The sequence below is a fragment of the Megalobrama amblycephala genome, unplaced genomic scaffold (assembly GCF_018812025.1).
Source record: "Megalobrama amblycephala isolate DHTTF-2021 unplaced genomic scaffold, ASM1881202v1 scaffold416, whole genome shotgun sequence".
In the NCBI taxonomy this organism is placed as follows: Eukaryota; Metazoa; Chordata; class Actinopteri; order Cypriniformes; family Xenocyprididae; genus Megalobrama; species Megalobrama amblycephala.
Window position 1 is genome coordinate 59,356 of NW_025953365.1, and position 13,783 is coordinate 73,138.

Below are 13,783 nucleotides of genomic sequence, written 5' to 3' on the forward strand. Positions count from 1 at the left end.
TTTAGAGACGGTCCCTAAATTTGCGAATTGACGTTCAGGGTCAAAACAACTTTATGCCAGTATCTGCTTTCTTGGAGCCTATATAGTATAATCTACATCACAAATGAGGTGCGAGTTTGGTCTTTTATATCACTGTACACGAGTCCATTAAGCTGTGTTAAGAGTTTTATATGTCCTGATGGCAGGGAGCTATGACGGATGAGGGAAACCATAGTATTACAACACCGCGCGGCTGAATTAAACACTGAATTAAACATAAATGCAGCTTTTGTGTCTTTATCAGCTTTTCTGCATTTATACTGGCCCTGATAATCATCACACATTCACTTACCGCTTGCTCCATTTCTGTAAATCCGTTTTTATGAATGAATGATGACTTACTAGCCGTTGCTCGTCTTTGTAAACAGCCGCTAGCGGCGCCTGCTGGTGAAGTCGACTAACAGCAGATGGAGATCATGCATCGGCACTCTACTGATTTTCCTGCAGTTCCCCGGATGTGAAATGTTGAATTTTCTGCCGAATTTGAACCACTGAATTTGTGGAAGCGAATTTGTAAAGCGAAATAAAATGGACTGAAAATTGCTAGTTGAATTTTATAGGTTGTATTTTTAAACAGAATGAATATTTTGGAAGTGAAATCTGAAAGGTGAATATAAATTATTGAATTTTTAATAATGAAAATTTGTGTGAAATATTTTTAATTGAAATATTCACAGCTTAAATATACGACCATGTTGAATTTCAGCCCATAAAAATGCAAGCCTTAAAAATACAATGCATCTAAATGCAAGCACAGCTAATGTGATGCATGTTTTTTTTTTCAATTAGTGCAATTCAACAAGCTTTTTATTTCAAAAACATTTGGCATTAAATTACTTCCATACACATTTCTTTGTGTATGATTTTGTGAATCACCTACACTGTTTGGCTATTCTCATGTGGTAACATTAAAGAAATATTAAGTGCTAGCTACAAAACAAACAAACAAACAAAAAACAGTTTGTAATAAAAAAAAAACATCATACATAAAAGAGACTTGTATCCCTTTAATATAGACTAAAATACTGAATGTCAAATAGTAGCATTTATAATAAATATTTAGCTACTGTTCATTTCTTGCCAAAACCATACTTCTACAGTGCATGGTAATTTCGGGGTGGTGCAGTGTTGATTACTGATTGATTAATAATGACAAGATCAGATTGTCAGATTGTATATCTTTACATTTTGAATATATTTGTTAAAATTTGAATTCATGTTAATAAAAAAGATACTGCAAAGTGTGACATCATATCAGGACTGTTACAGTGTCCAAAGAACACGGCTTAAATGTGAGCATATCAATTTCTTAATTTGTGAAATAGGATTTGTGCACCCCCAATGAAGAAATTGAAAAGGTGTAGCTGTTTTTGTAACTGGAGAAAAAAGTTTGCAACTTTTAAAAATCCTTTCAAATTTTTAAATAAAAAAATAATTTACTGATGTATGACTATTCTTTAAAATTAGAAATCCCACTGTCACAGGTGCTCAGTTTTGCTATAATAATACCCGCACAGAACATGGTAGTAATCAGCCATCCATTTAAAAGCAGAGGTCTTTGTGGTGTACTGTTGGTACATATGTCCAGGCCAACATCTGATGTCCTGATGCCTTCAACTGGGGATCCCTGAGAACCTGCAATAGAAATAGTACAGATCAAAATCATACATCATACATACCCATTACAAAGTATCTCATCTGGTAACACAAATTATCATTCCAGGTTTAGTTTAAGTTTAGCTCAATATACAATATTTGTGGCATGATAATGCCCAAAAGAAATTATTTCAATTCGCCCCTCTGAATATTCCTCAAACGTGGCATTTTGTGAGATAACCAATGACCTTGTCACGTCTTCTTTTACATTGTAATTTTCATATAAGAGAAATAATTAATGCAAAATATGAAACATCCATGCATTTACAAACCTCATTTGGATAAATACAATAGTGGAAAACTTGAATCAGTGATACACAGGAAAGCCTGTCAGTGATGTGCTGTAAAGTAAAAGGAAAGACACTGATAACACTGTAAAACTGTTTTCATAGTGGGTCCTTTTATAATAAAGTCATTATATTATGTTTTTAAAAGATCTTGTTAATTTTGTTTAATAATATGAACAATATTAATAGTAGTAATAGTAGTAGTATATATAAATGCTAGAAAAATTTCACCATGAGCTGTTTGCATGTAAATGAACATAATGGGAACAGAAAGTAAAAAACAGCTCCATCTGAAACTTTTCAATCAAATCAAAGGAGTACAAGCTCCTGTTCTAAAGTTATAGTACACATGGCACACAAATGAGAGGTAGTCTCTCCCTAATCTTACAAAATAACAACCATCCTGACAAACACATGTTGTATGAAGACTAGAGTTGGAATAAAACACCCCTCCTAATCCTCACATATCATATAAATGTGAATATGAAAAAGAGTTATTTTTGTTTCCCCTCCTCAAGTCCATATTGTCCTTTCATCTTCAGGAAGCCATCTTTCAGCCTCCATGCAGTGGTTGGGTAGAGCTACATTAGGTTAGGACAGCCTTAAGAAGTTATTTCATGTGACTAATAGAAATTATGTCATATGGGTAGGGATAAGTATCTTACAGTTCTAACGGTATTGCTACTGCTACTTATTGATCGGGTACTTCAACGGTATTCTTATCGGTTCTTTTTATTATATACAAATTAAGAACATAATTAACATTGCTTTATAGATGAAATCAACTGAAGATAAAAGACATTAAATCTCTCAAGATCTCAGCAGAAGAGGATTAAACAACTCTAAACAACAACTAACACCGTGTCTATACCAGACATGACTTTTTTTGTGTCGCGCCTCAACAGCTAAAAGCTGACCGACTGTTGCAAAGTACTTGGTCTACGTCAAAAATAGAACCGGAAACCAGCTTACTGTCAGGAATTTGTTGTGTTGCGTCACTACTCATCCAGTGTAGACAAAATCACAGATTATAACAGGTTCTATTATTAAACATGCTGAGAAGATGTTACTGTTTATGTGATCACAGATATATCGTACATCACAGCACACATGAGCTTTGAGGCAGTTTGTCTCAATCGAGATGTGTTATAGGCTGCCCACAATATGCGCGGCAATATCCATCGGCAACTGTAACAGATTTTAGATTTTTGAATTTCATCTTGGGATTTCAAACAGAAACCAGATTTTTCTTACCCCCCCCCCCCCAAGAAATATTTTATGTAATTTTAATTATCTAGAAAAAGCATTTTGATTTAACAATTTCTAGATATTTGGAATATAAACAATACGAAAATATTAAATAAGAAAATCATTTTTTGTAGTGCAGTACATTTTTAAATATATCTCCGATTGTGTTTGTCTAAAAGAAGAAAGTCGTATACATCTAGGATGGCTTGAGGGTGAGTAAATCATGGGATAATTTTCATTTTTGGGTGAACTAACCCTTTAAGGTCTTTTTTTTATCTTTGGTTGATTTCATCTAAGGCTGTGGCTGGAAGTTTTTCACTTTTTCTGTTGTTGTTTCTTTCCTTCAGTAATTCTGCTCGTTAACAGCAGGACTGGTTTACGTCACGTGACAAGCATTGATAATGACACAAGAGTGGGTAACTTTTGTCCACCTCGTCTATAGGCAAGGACTAAAATAGAGAAATTTCATATGAATTAATATTGATTCTGGAATAATTTTTTTTTTTTTTTTTTTTTTTTTAAATCATAAACAAATTGCGATAGGTGAATCGATTTTTTTTCCCCAGCCCTAACATCTATATAGCAATAATGAAAAGTGCGTGTAATTTCTCCAGTACCGACGGCAGAACCAATATTGTTCAAGATTATCGATACTCCGGTCTTTCATAATTTAGCCCCCGGGGCCTGTTTAATACCAGATTTCGGTACCCATCCCTACATATGGGTGAGTTCATAAGGATGAAAGCTTGTGTCAGTCTCTTGATTTGTGACTGTGCAGCTATTGTGAAACTCACCATCTTCATGTATCAAGTGTGAATGGCATCTTGTCCTGAAGAATCACAGCTCCAAACGCTAGAGATTACATCTCATCTGGTAACAAGAGCATAGTACAGCCATAACTGTAAGAACCCTAATGATATCTTTACCCCCTAATATTGCATTGATGATATAAATTCAAACATATTAGAGGCTAAGAGTATGAGCAATGAGTAAGCTGCCCAGATTTCTGAGAAAAATAACTTACATGCCTAAAGTTGTCGACCCCCTGGACCACAATCAGCATTTGTAAGTAAAAAGTATTTAAGAATATATCAGTAAAAATACATGCACGTATACAAATAAATAAATACCTTTGAGTGGAACAGTATGGCGTCTCTTCACTTGAAAACATAACTCAAAACAGACCTAGAGAAATACAATAAAATAAATTAACGACCATGATATCCTGTTATCATAATAGTTAAATAAATGATTATAACTATAAGCATTATAACATTATACTTGTCATCTATGTTACCTCATTTAGCTGATTATTTAGCCTACAGGCCTTTCAAGGACAGTCTCACTGAAACAACCCGGGGTTAATGATTTTAAAATGTGAGACTTCTTTCAAAAACAGGTAAAAACCTTACAGACCCACAACTTTTCAACAGTAGTGTGCTGAATGATTGAGGTTTTGCTTACTATAGTCATCTGGTTCATGGCCTTTGACAGGAGGTAACTCAGCTCTGCTGGGGTGCAGGAGGCCATCAGCATGGAAGGATCTAGGAACACAACATGCAATTTGTCACAGAGCCAACAATATTTATTACAGGTTTATTACAAGTAACCAAGCTAGAGCAGAAGTGGGAAGAATAATATACATAATATTAAAAAATAATTTCTTAAGTTAACAGAATTTATATTTTTAGTATTAGAATTCACTATTGTACATACAGTGTCACTTACATTTGAATGTCAAAGACTTCTTAATAAATTAAAAATATAATATAATAATAATTTTGCAAAAGAAAACTGCAGATGCATGGTGATATAGGTGAGATATATTGTGAAATAAATGCATATTAAATTATTTAATGAGCTTTCTCAGTTCACCTGTGTTTCCTCCTCCTCTGTCAGCTTCTCCTTTGTTGTAGAGGGGGTTTTCTGTCTCCCCTGAAATTACATTAGAGATCAAAACATGTTTGAAATAGTTTCAGCTAATTTTCGCGCTCATGTAAGTGACGTCACCGATTAACGGTACAGCAAGCCATACTTTTAGTTTAAATAAATAAATATGTTTACTATCATTCATTGATAACTTGCCAGCAAACCTTTACAAAACTATCAAAACACCTCATCTACACATAAAGACATGATTAAAAGCCCAAACTTACAGTAAACAAGGGCTCAGAATATAGTTAGCCAACCGCTTCTGAAAACGGTTGAGATGCTAACGGACTTTTTCAAAGACACTAAATCATTTCTTTTAAGTAAATATTCAACAGAAGTGTGTCAGTTACACTTAAGAAAAGTGTCAGGAACAGTTTTATATACTATGTGTGTGATTTTATGGACTAAACTTACCTAAAATCCGTGAAAACAACAGCGAGACGGAGTCCTGCTGCCTGACGTTTCCCCGTTTCCATGGCAACTCAGATCCGCTCCAGCGTTTGAAAGCGATTCGAACGTTCAACGCGCACGCGCATTAAAACACGCCGCAGTCACGCAGCATACAAACATAAACATGCAGAATTATAACATTATGTAAATAAATACATCTATAATTAAAACAATACATCATTTAAAATAATTACAGAATTATTAAATCATGAATTTAAAATGCATTTTGTAGTTCTATCGACCCATTCGTGCAAATTGGGAAAGTGAAACTTTAAAAGAACTTTTATATTTTTTGAAAACGTGCTTGGAGTATTTTTATACCAACACTTTACTTTTGTTATATATATATATATAAAGCCAGTTTTTTTGTGCTTTCAGATTCTCTTTAACTGTAAAAAATAATAATAATAAAAAAATAATAATAATACAATATATTAGATTTTTTTCATGTCCACTACAATGAGCACAGGACGGAAGCAACAACAACAAAAAAATTGTAACCATACAGTATTATGAGATAGAGTTCAAACACAGTATGTGAACTAGCGTTGAAGATTTTGATTATAACACATATACTGAAACAATGAGCAATGACAATCAGAATGAAAAAATGTAAGATAGGATGTAGTCTGAAAAAACATTTTGATTCTTTTTGTTGGTCGAGTGGGTGAATTATGTGTGTACTTGCTGGTTTTGATAAATATGTAATTGTGTGCATATAGCATCCAGGCATCTGTGTGTGTGTGTGTGTGTGTGTGTGTGTGTGTGTGTGTGTGTGTGTGTGTGTGTGTGTGCGCGTGTGTGCGCGTGTTGCTTTGTGTACACTCATAGTCATTTCACATTCGTTGTTTCACAATATTGTCTCTTGTTAAAAACTATACATAACATGATTCATGAATAGGTTATATTTTTTTAAATATATGTTTACATATGTACACAGGCCTATTTATACATGTAACATGAAGATCAATTTTTAAGCTTTATGTTCTATGCATTTTTAAAATATAAACAGTAGGCCTATATATAGCCTATATATATATATATATATATATATATATATATATATATATATATATATATATATATATATATATATAATTTATAAATACACACACACACACATATATATATGAAGAATTCAGATGCAAAAGCCTCTAAGTGCCATCTGAAATTCTTATCAAATTAGCATTTTTATGAAGCTTATATGTTTATGTTCAGTTATTTCACTTTAATGGCAATGAAAAGGACCTATTAATTGCCATTCAAGTGAAATTACTGAACCTACGAGCTTGATAAAAATGCTCATTTTAGAAGAAAATTTCAGACGGCACTTAGAGGCTTTTGCATCTTAAGTATTCATATAATATTAACAGTGTTTAACATACAGTATGTTGCATTTATGATTTTCATTAACGCTCCTTCTCGTGTGCTTTATGACCTGCCTGCGATACCGTTTGAGCAATCTTCGGTAGGCTATGCTTTCATTTAATTTTAAAATGGATGGCATCGGACAAAAAAAAAAAATCACGGAAACTTTGAGGACTGCATTTTATCAGTGTAAGAGCCTGCTAGATTTCGCTGCTCAGCTATGTGGATTTATTATAAATAGCCACTTCTATAAACTTGTTTAATTTACTTAAATAGGGTTTTTATAATGAATTAAAATTATATCAGTAAATAAGACAAAAGACATGCACGATCCTATTCCGTCCGAAAAGAGATTTATAGTGCACGCAATGTCCGATTCCTCTAACCAAGTTTCAACATTTATCAGACGTTATGATTTCGATCATATGCGTCGGCGTAGCTATCAGTTGATGAAACAACCTCATTTCGACATTGAATCGATGTTATATTTTCGACGTAATAACGTTCTGATGTTCCGATCAAATAGTGAACGTTGAATCAACATTGAAATTTGATCGGCGACTGATACTGATCTTTACAACCAAAAATAAACGTTGAATCGACGTCTGTTTGCTATCTGGGGCATGATCTTTATTTTGATAATAAAGCGATAGCTACTGAAAAGCATATTTTTGTCAAATCTGATATATACGAAATATATAAATTATATATATTTTATATATAAATATAAAATATATAACCCCGAATATAGGGTATAGCCAAGCCGTATTATATGAATTATAATCATAATTATATACACCACACACATATGTATTTAATTTTAAGTTAAATAAAAATTTACAATTCTCAACCACTAGATGGCAACTGTGGCTCTACTGAGACATGACCACTGGCAACGCAAGACTTTACGTTAGCTCTCGATCACTGTTGCCAGATCTCGTGTTAAACTTTTCATTTTACAACTGTTGGAGAGCAAGTAACAGCAAATGTTAAAGCAAATTCTTTCCTGCTTTTGGTCTTGTAAGTATCTGTGTTTTTCATTTTGACATGCGTTCATTATTTATGTACATAGTGTAACCGTGACATTTTAGCGGGTAACAGTGCAGACTCAGAGTAAGTGTGGTTAGATTAACATGCTACATGCACATGTGTTTCCTTGTGCCCTAAAACTCACTATTATCTAAATACAAGGGGGTAAACATGAAACCTGTGCACCCTATTATTATTTGTTACAGAAGCCTCATATATCTTTTAATCTTTTGATCATTATGATATGAAAATATGAGTTTTTGATTTGGCAAGGCAAGTTTATTTTGTATAGCACATTTCATCTACAATTTTTAAGGTAATTCAAAGTGCTTTACATAAAACATGGAATTTTTGGAACCGAAAATTAATCAGGTTGTTTTATAAACCAAAAAACATTGTTAAGCTTTTTTATTTAACTTTTTTTGTCAATGTTTTATATTTTTATTAAGTTGTATTTTTTAATGTTTATTTGTATTGTATTTGTAAAATTTAATTTTCATTATTTTTTATCATTGTGTATTATCTTGAGTTCTTTTTCTAAATAAAACCTTTTATATTTAATTTGTTTGGACGGATTGTCATTTATGAGAACCTGTTATATTTAAGTGAAAAAAATCCTTGACCTTTAGCCATTATTTTGTTGTCTATTGCATGTATAGATGTAGTCATTCATTAGCTGTATATTTGATGAGTCTATTTTTGGGTTATGATTAGACGTCTATTAGATTTTCACTGACAGCCCAAATTAAGCCTTGTTTTATCCTAGATCCATATTCACCGTCTATTAGACATAAATACGTAGTCGTCTAATAGTCGTCTAATTGATGACTAGTCTATTCTTGGGTTATGGTTAGACGTCTATTAGATTTTCACTGACAGCCCAATTTTTGCCTTGTTTTAGCCTAGACGGCCGGGCTATGTTTTGACGGCTATTAGACGTCTATTAGATATAAAATTGCTTGCTGGGTTCAGCTTCTGATGGTGGTCTGCACTGGTGATGCAAGACCCTTCGCGTTAATATTTCCATGCACTCGCGCTCCCTTCTGGCACGCGCACCTGTTCACAGTTCACTGAATATGAATACCCCCCCCCCCACCCACCCCCCCCAAAAAAAAATTCTCATCGAATCTACACGATTCACGTAGGTCACCTATTTTGGTTTCAAAACGGCGAATTTCGCCGAAAGGTGAGGGATTTTCATGCCTGATTTCAGTATACATATAGAAATATAGATACTTTTGACAACACTAGGCTGTGTACACGGCTTTTTAAAAATGGCGGGTCCTGGTGTTTCGCTTTATTCCCCTGGTGTTTCGTGTGCATTAGACATATCAGCGTACACCTACGTCACTGGTAGCTCCTTTTGTGCTGGGTTAACGTAGACCTTTTACACTCTGAAGTAGTCGTGATTCGCCTCTCACAACGTGACATGCTCTACACACTCCTCTTAAACATGCAGAATAATCTAGTGGATATTTTTCCTTGTAATCGCGCCTTTGAACGATTACGAAATCGTGGCATCCGTAATCGTAATTGCGATTAGAAAATATTTTTCAGACCTGAAACTTGTATAATCACTTTCTGGGGGGTAAAATTTGCATTTTTGGCAGGGATCCTGTGTGTTTATGTAGAAAAACAATGGGAAAGTAGCGCATTGGAATAGAAAAATGCGTTCTGTGTGAACGGCCCCTAAAAGTAGCTCAATTCTGTGGGAAAACCGTGGACTTGGCAACACTGCGGGACTGTCCAGAAAACGGGGACGTCTGGTCACCCTATTTTATTGCCCATTATGTTGACACGCTCATCGTATATTTCTGTGATTGGCTTCAAAGATCAACGCTGTAAAAACGTAGTAAACAGTCATCAATGACGCTCTTCACTGAGCGCTTACACAGATACACAAGGGAGCATTGGAAAGCAGGCGTCTGATAGATGCCGCTCGCGCTTTCAGATTCAAACACTTCCGTGTGCTTTCAAACGCTGCCGCGAGTTCATCACTGAAGCCAATCACAGACATATCAGATGAGCGCGTGAACACAATGGCCAATCAGAGGGGTTTACGAATCCGCTCAACAGCACTCAAAGTGTCACATTTTTAAAATTTCAGTACCAATAGTTACCGAAGTTGGTACTTTTGACAACTCTACTCAGCAGTAGATATGTGAAAACAGTCTGTGGAAACTGTGCTTTTTTTCATTTGTAGATGATGACCACAAGATCCTGTAGAATCAGGGTATCTTCCGTTCATTCGTTTTTTGATTTAATATTGAAATCAGGAAAACGAGAAAAACGCACTTTTTTCATTTTTCATTTTTAAAAAGAAAACAAACAAAAAAAATTGGCTTGATTTTTTATTTTTTCGTTCTGGGGTTGGAAACGAATAATCAGCTTGAATATTTGATCTCTACAAGTGGGCGGGAATTTCCACAGGTCAACCAGAAATCAAACCATGTCGTCATCAGTTGTTCATCGGTTCCACTCAACAGAATAAAAGTTCCTCGCTCTACAGCTGTACGGATTCTTAACGCGTTTATTCTACATTTCATCTCTTTCTCATCAAATAACCAAATAACCATATAATTTTCTCTGCCAACTAAACTTCCAATGCAAATCAGAACCATTGTGCAACTGACTCGTAGCGTACAGAGCAGTGTTTCACTCCTGAATGAATCGGAGTCTTTGAAAGAATCAGTTGACCGAATGATTCAATGGCCCAACAGAATATAGAGATCCACTTGATATTTATTCCTGAATGAATCAGTGTTTTGAATGAATCGGTTGAATAAATGACTCATTCATTAACACAATGACTTGAAATAGGCTATAAAAATACTCTTCATCTCTTTATTGTTGCCACAGTCACCGTCTTGTCCCGTTTGTTTGTCATGTGCTTCTTTGTTCTAAGTTCCCGCCACTCATCAATCACCTTGGACACTAACCACCATCACAGCTGTTCCTCATTTTTATTGTGTATTTAAGTTCCTGCCTGTGTTCTGTTCAGTGTCCGGTATTGTTAATGTTACATGTGTTTGCTGTCGCCCATTCTTCCTGTCTTTGAGATTAAACTTCCTTGTGTTACGAATGCAGAAGATTCAAGTGTTCCTTGGAGCACACGCGTTACAATTGTTAGTGTTATTTCAGGGTTTTGATATCTTCTTATAACTAAGATAACTATGTTAATATTTAATAATAAATAAGTTAATATTTAACACTATATTCAAGATTAACCCTTTATTTATTTATTTATATTATTTTTTTAATATGTGATATTTCAAATTGGCATCTCAAATGAGTTCACCCCCATCATCAAATCATGACATCTAATTTGCATTTCAATAATGTCCATCTCTGAACAATAGCACAGCTTTGAGGAACTAATAACATAATATCTTTTCATATCTGTCATATTTCAAATTCATCCCATGTCCAAAACTCAGGGTGTTGTCTAAAACAAAAGTTATGACTGCTGCATATTTACACTCAAATCGACAGGCTACTGATTTGCACTTTACTTCAATGTATCGTACATTCGCTCTGCGCTGCCCAGTGTGTCGAGCAGCTTCACTAGATTTTTATAGTTGGTCAGTTAAATTAAACAGACATTGTGCCAAAGTTGTAGACTGGGGGTAGTTGTGTGCAGCTGCAAAGTAAATTAATATTTATGAGAAAGAGATGAAATGTAGAATAAACACGTTAAGAATCCGTACAGCTGTAGAGCAAGGGACTTTTATTCTGTTGAGCGGAACCGACGCATTCTTTAGAACTTCCGCAATAATATAAGCCAGCTCAAAAACTTCCGGTGAGATGTAATTTGCTGATGTGTTGAGCATCAGTAGTGTAATACTTAGTTTATAATCAGAATATAGTCACTTAAATAGTCAGGCATAGCATTAATTTAGTTATTCAAACGTAAGACAGCATAAAATAAATAAAGACGTACCTCATTGTTCCTCCTCAGCTAAATTCAATTCAACCATCAGGTTTCACACTTTTGTGAAAAAAAGCTTAAAAATTAAATATTTATTGTGCACTTTAGTTAGATTAATTGAATAAAATGTTCACAAGTGTGCTGAAATCATTGATCTCGCGCTGCACTGACAGACAGCTGCTGTGATTACAAAAGCATGGTGCTCGCTTTCTGTGTCATTTATTCACAAGAAAAGTTATTGTTTTTCTTAAGATTTTTTGAGTATTTCATACATCACATTGACAAAATATATTTTTAAACCTAGTTATTTTATAATGTTTAATATTTAGTCAAAAACAAAGTGAAAAACGGTTAGAGGAAATTACTTATATGAGCAAATAAATGCTACTTTGCCACCACATGCTGGTTAAAGTGGTAACTATTGTCTCTTTTATTTTTAAATACAGGTGCTGGTCATATAATTAGAATTTCACTAATTCCATTCAAAAAGTGAAACGTGTATATTATATTCATTCATTACACACAGACTGATATATTTCAAATGTTTATTTCTTTTAATTTTGATGATTATAACTGACAACTAAGGAAAATCTCAAATTCAGTATCTCAGAAAATTAGAATATTACTTAAGACCAATACAAAGAAAGGATTTTTAGAAATCGAGGCCAACTGAAAAGTATGAACATGAAAAGTATGAGCATGTACAGCACTCAATACTTAGTTGGGGCTCCTTTGGCCTGAATTACTGCAGCAATGTGGCGTGGCATGGAGTCGAGCAGTCTGTGGCACTTATGAGAGCCCAGGTTGCTCTGACAGTGGCCTTCAGCTCTTCTGCATTGTTGGGTCTGGCATATCACATCTTGCTCTTCACAATACCCCATAGATTTTATATGGGGTAAAGGTCAGGTGAGTTTGCTGGCCAATTAAGAACAGGGATACTATGGTCCTTAAACCAGGTACTGGTAGCTTTGGCACTGTGTGCAGGTGCCAAGTCCTATTGGAAAATGAAATCTGCATCTCCATAAAGTTGGTCAGCAGCAGGAAGCATGAAGTGCTCTAAAACTTCCTGGTATACGGCTGCGTTGACCTTGGACCTCAGAAAACACAGTGGACCAACACCAGCAGATGACATGGCACCCCAAACCATCACTGACTGTGAAAACTTTACACTGGACCTCAAGCAACGTGGATTGTGTGCCTCTCCTCTCTTCCTCCAGACTCTGGGACCCTGAGGAAATGCAAAATTTACTTTCATCAGAGAACATAACTTTGGGCCACTCAGCAGCAGTCCAGTCCTTTTTGTCTTTAGCCAAGGCGAGACGCTTCTGACGCTGTCTGTTGTTCAAGAGTGGCTTGACACAAGGAATGTGACAGCTGAAACCCATGTCTTGCATACGTCTGTGCGTAGTGGTTCTTGAAGCACTGACTCCAGCTGCAGTCCACTCTTTGTGAATCTCCCCCACATTTTTGAATGGGTTTTGTTTCACAATCCTCTCCAGGGTGCGGTTATCCCTATTGCTTGTACACTTTTTTCTACCACATCTTTTCCTTCCCTTACCCTTTTTTAATGCGCTTGGACACAGAGCTCTGTGAACAGCCAGGCTCTTTTGCAATGACCTTTTGTGTTTTGCCCTCCTTGTGCAAGGTGTCAATGGTCGTCTTTTGGACAACTGTCAAGTCAGCAGTCTGCTCCATGATTGTGTAGCCTACAGAACTAGACTGAGAGACCATTTAAAGGCCTTTGCAGGTGTTTTGAGTTAATTAGCTGATTAGAGTGTGGCACCAGGTGTCTTCAATATTGAACCTTTTCACAATATTCTAATTTTCTGAGATACTGAATTTGGGA

General features: G+C 35.1%; 1 long non-coding RNA gene across 3 annotated transcripts; it reads right to left on the minus strand.

The window, feature by feature from the left end:
• Positions 1–865: 865 nt before the first annotated feature.
• LOC125261462 lies at positions 866–6,622 on the minus strand. 3 transcript variants are annotated; one of them, XR_007183305.1, is made up of 9 exons: positions 5,577–6,622; positions 5,106–5,165; positions 4,695–4,774; positions 4,528–4,575; positions 4,361–4,415; positions 4,255–4,275; positions 4,025–4,100; positions 1,968–2,036; positions 866–1,674 (listed from the first exon to the last, which is right to left on the minus strand). It is a non-coding gene; the product is annotated as an uncharacterized LOC125261462 (long non-coding RNA). The 3 variants fall into 3 exon arrangements; XR_007183303.1 differs by lacking the exon at positions 4,255–4,275 and having other exon boundaries at positions 867–1,674; positions 5,577–6,618; XR_007183304.1 differs by lacking the exons at positions 4,255–4,275; positions 4,528–4,575 and having other exon boundaries at positions 867–1,674; positions 5,577–6,617.
• Positions 6,623–13,783: the final 7,161 nt, after the last annotated feature.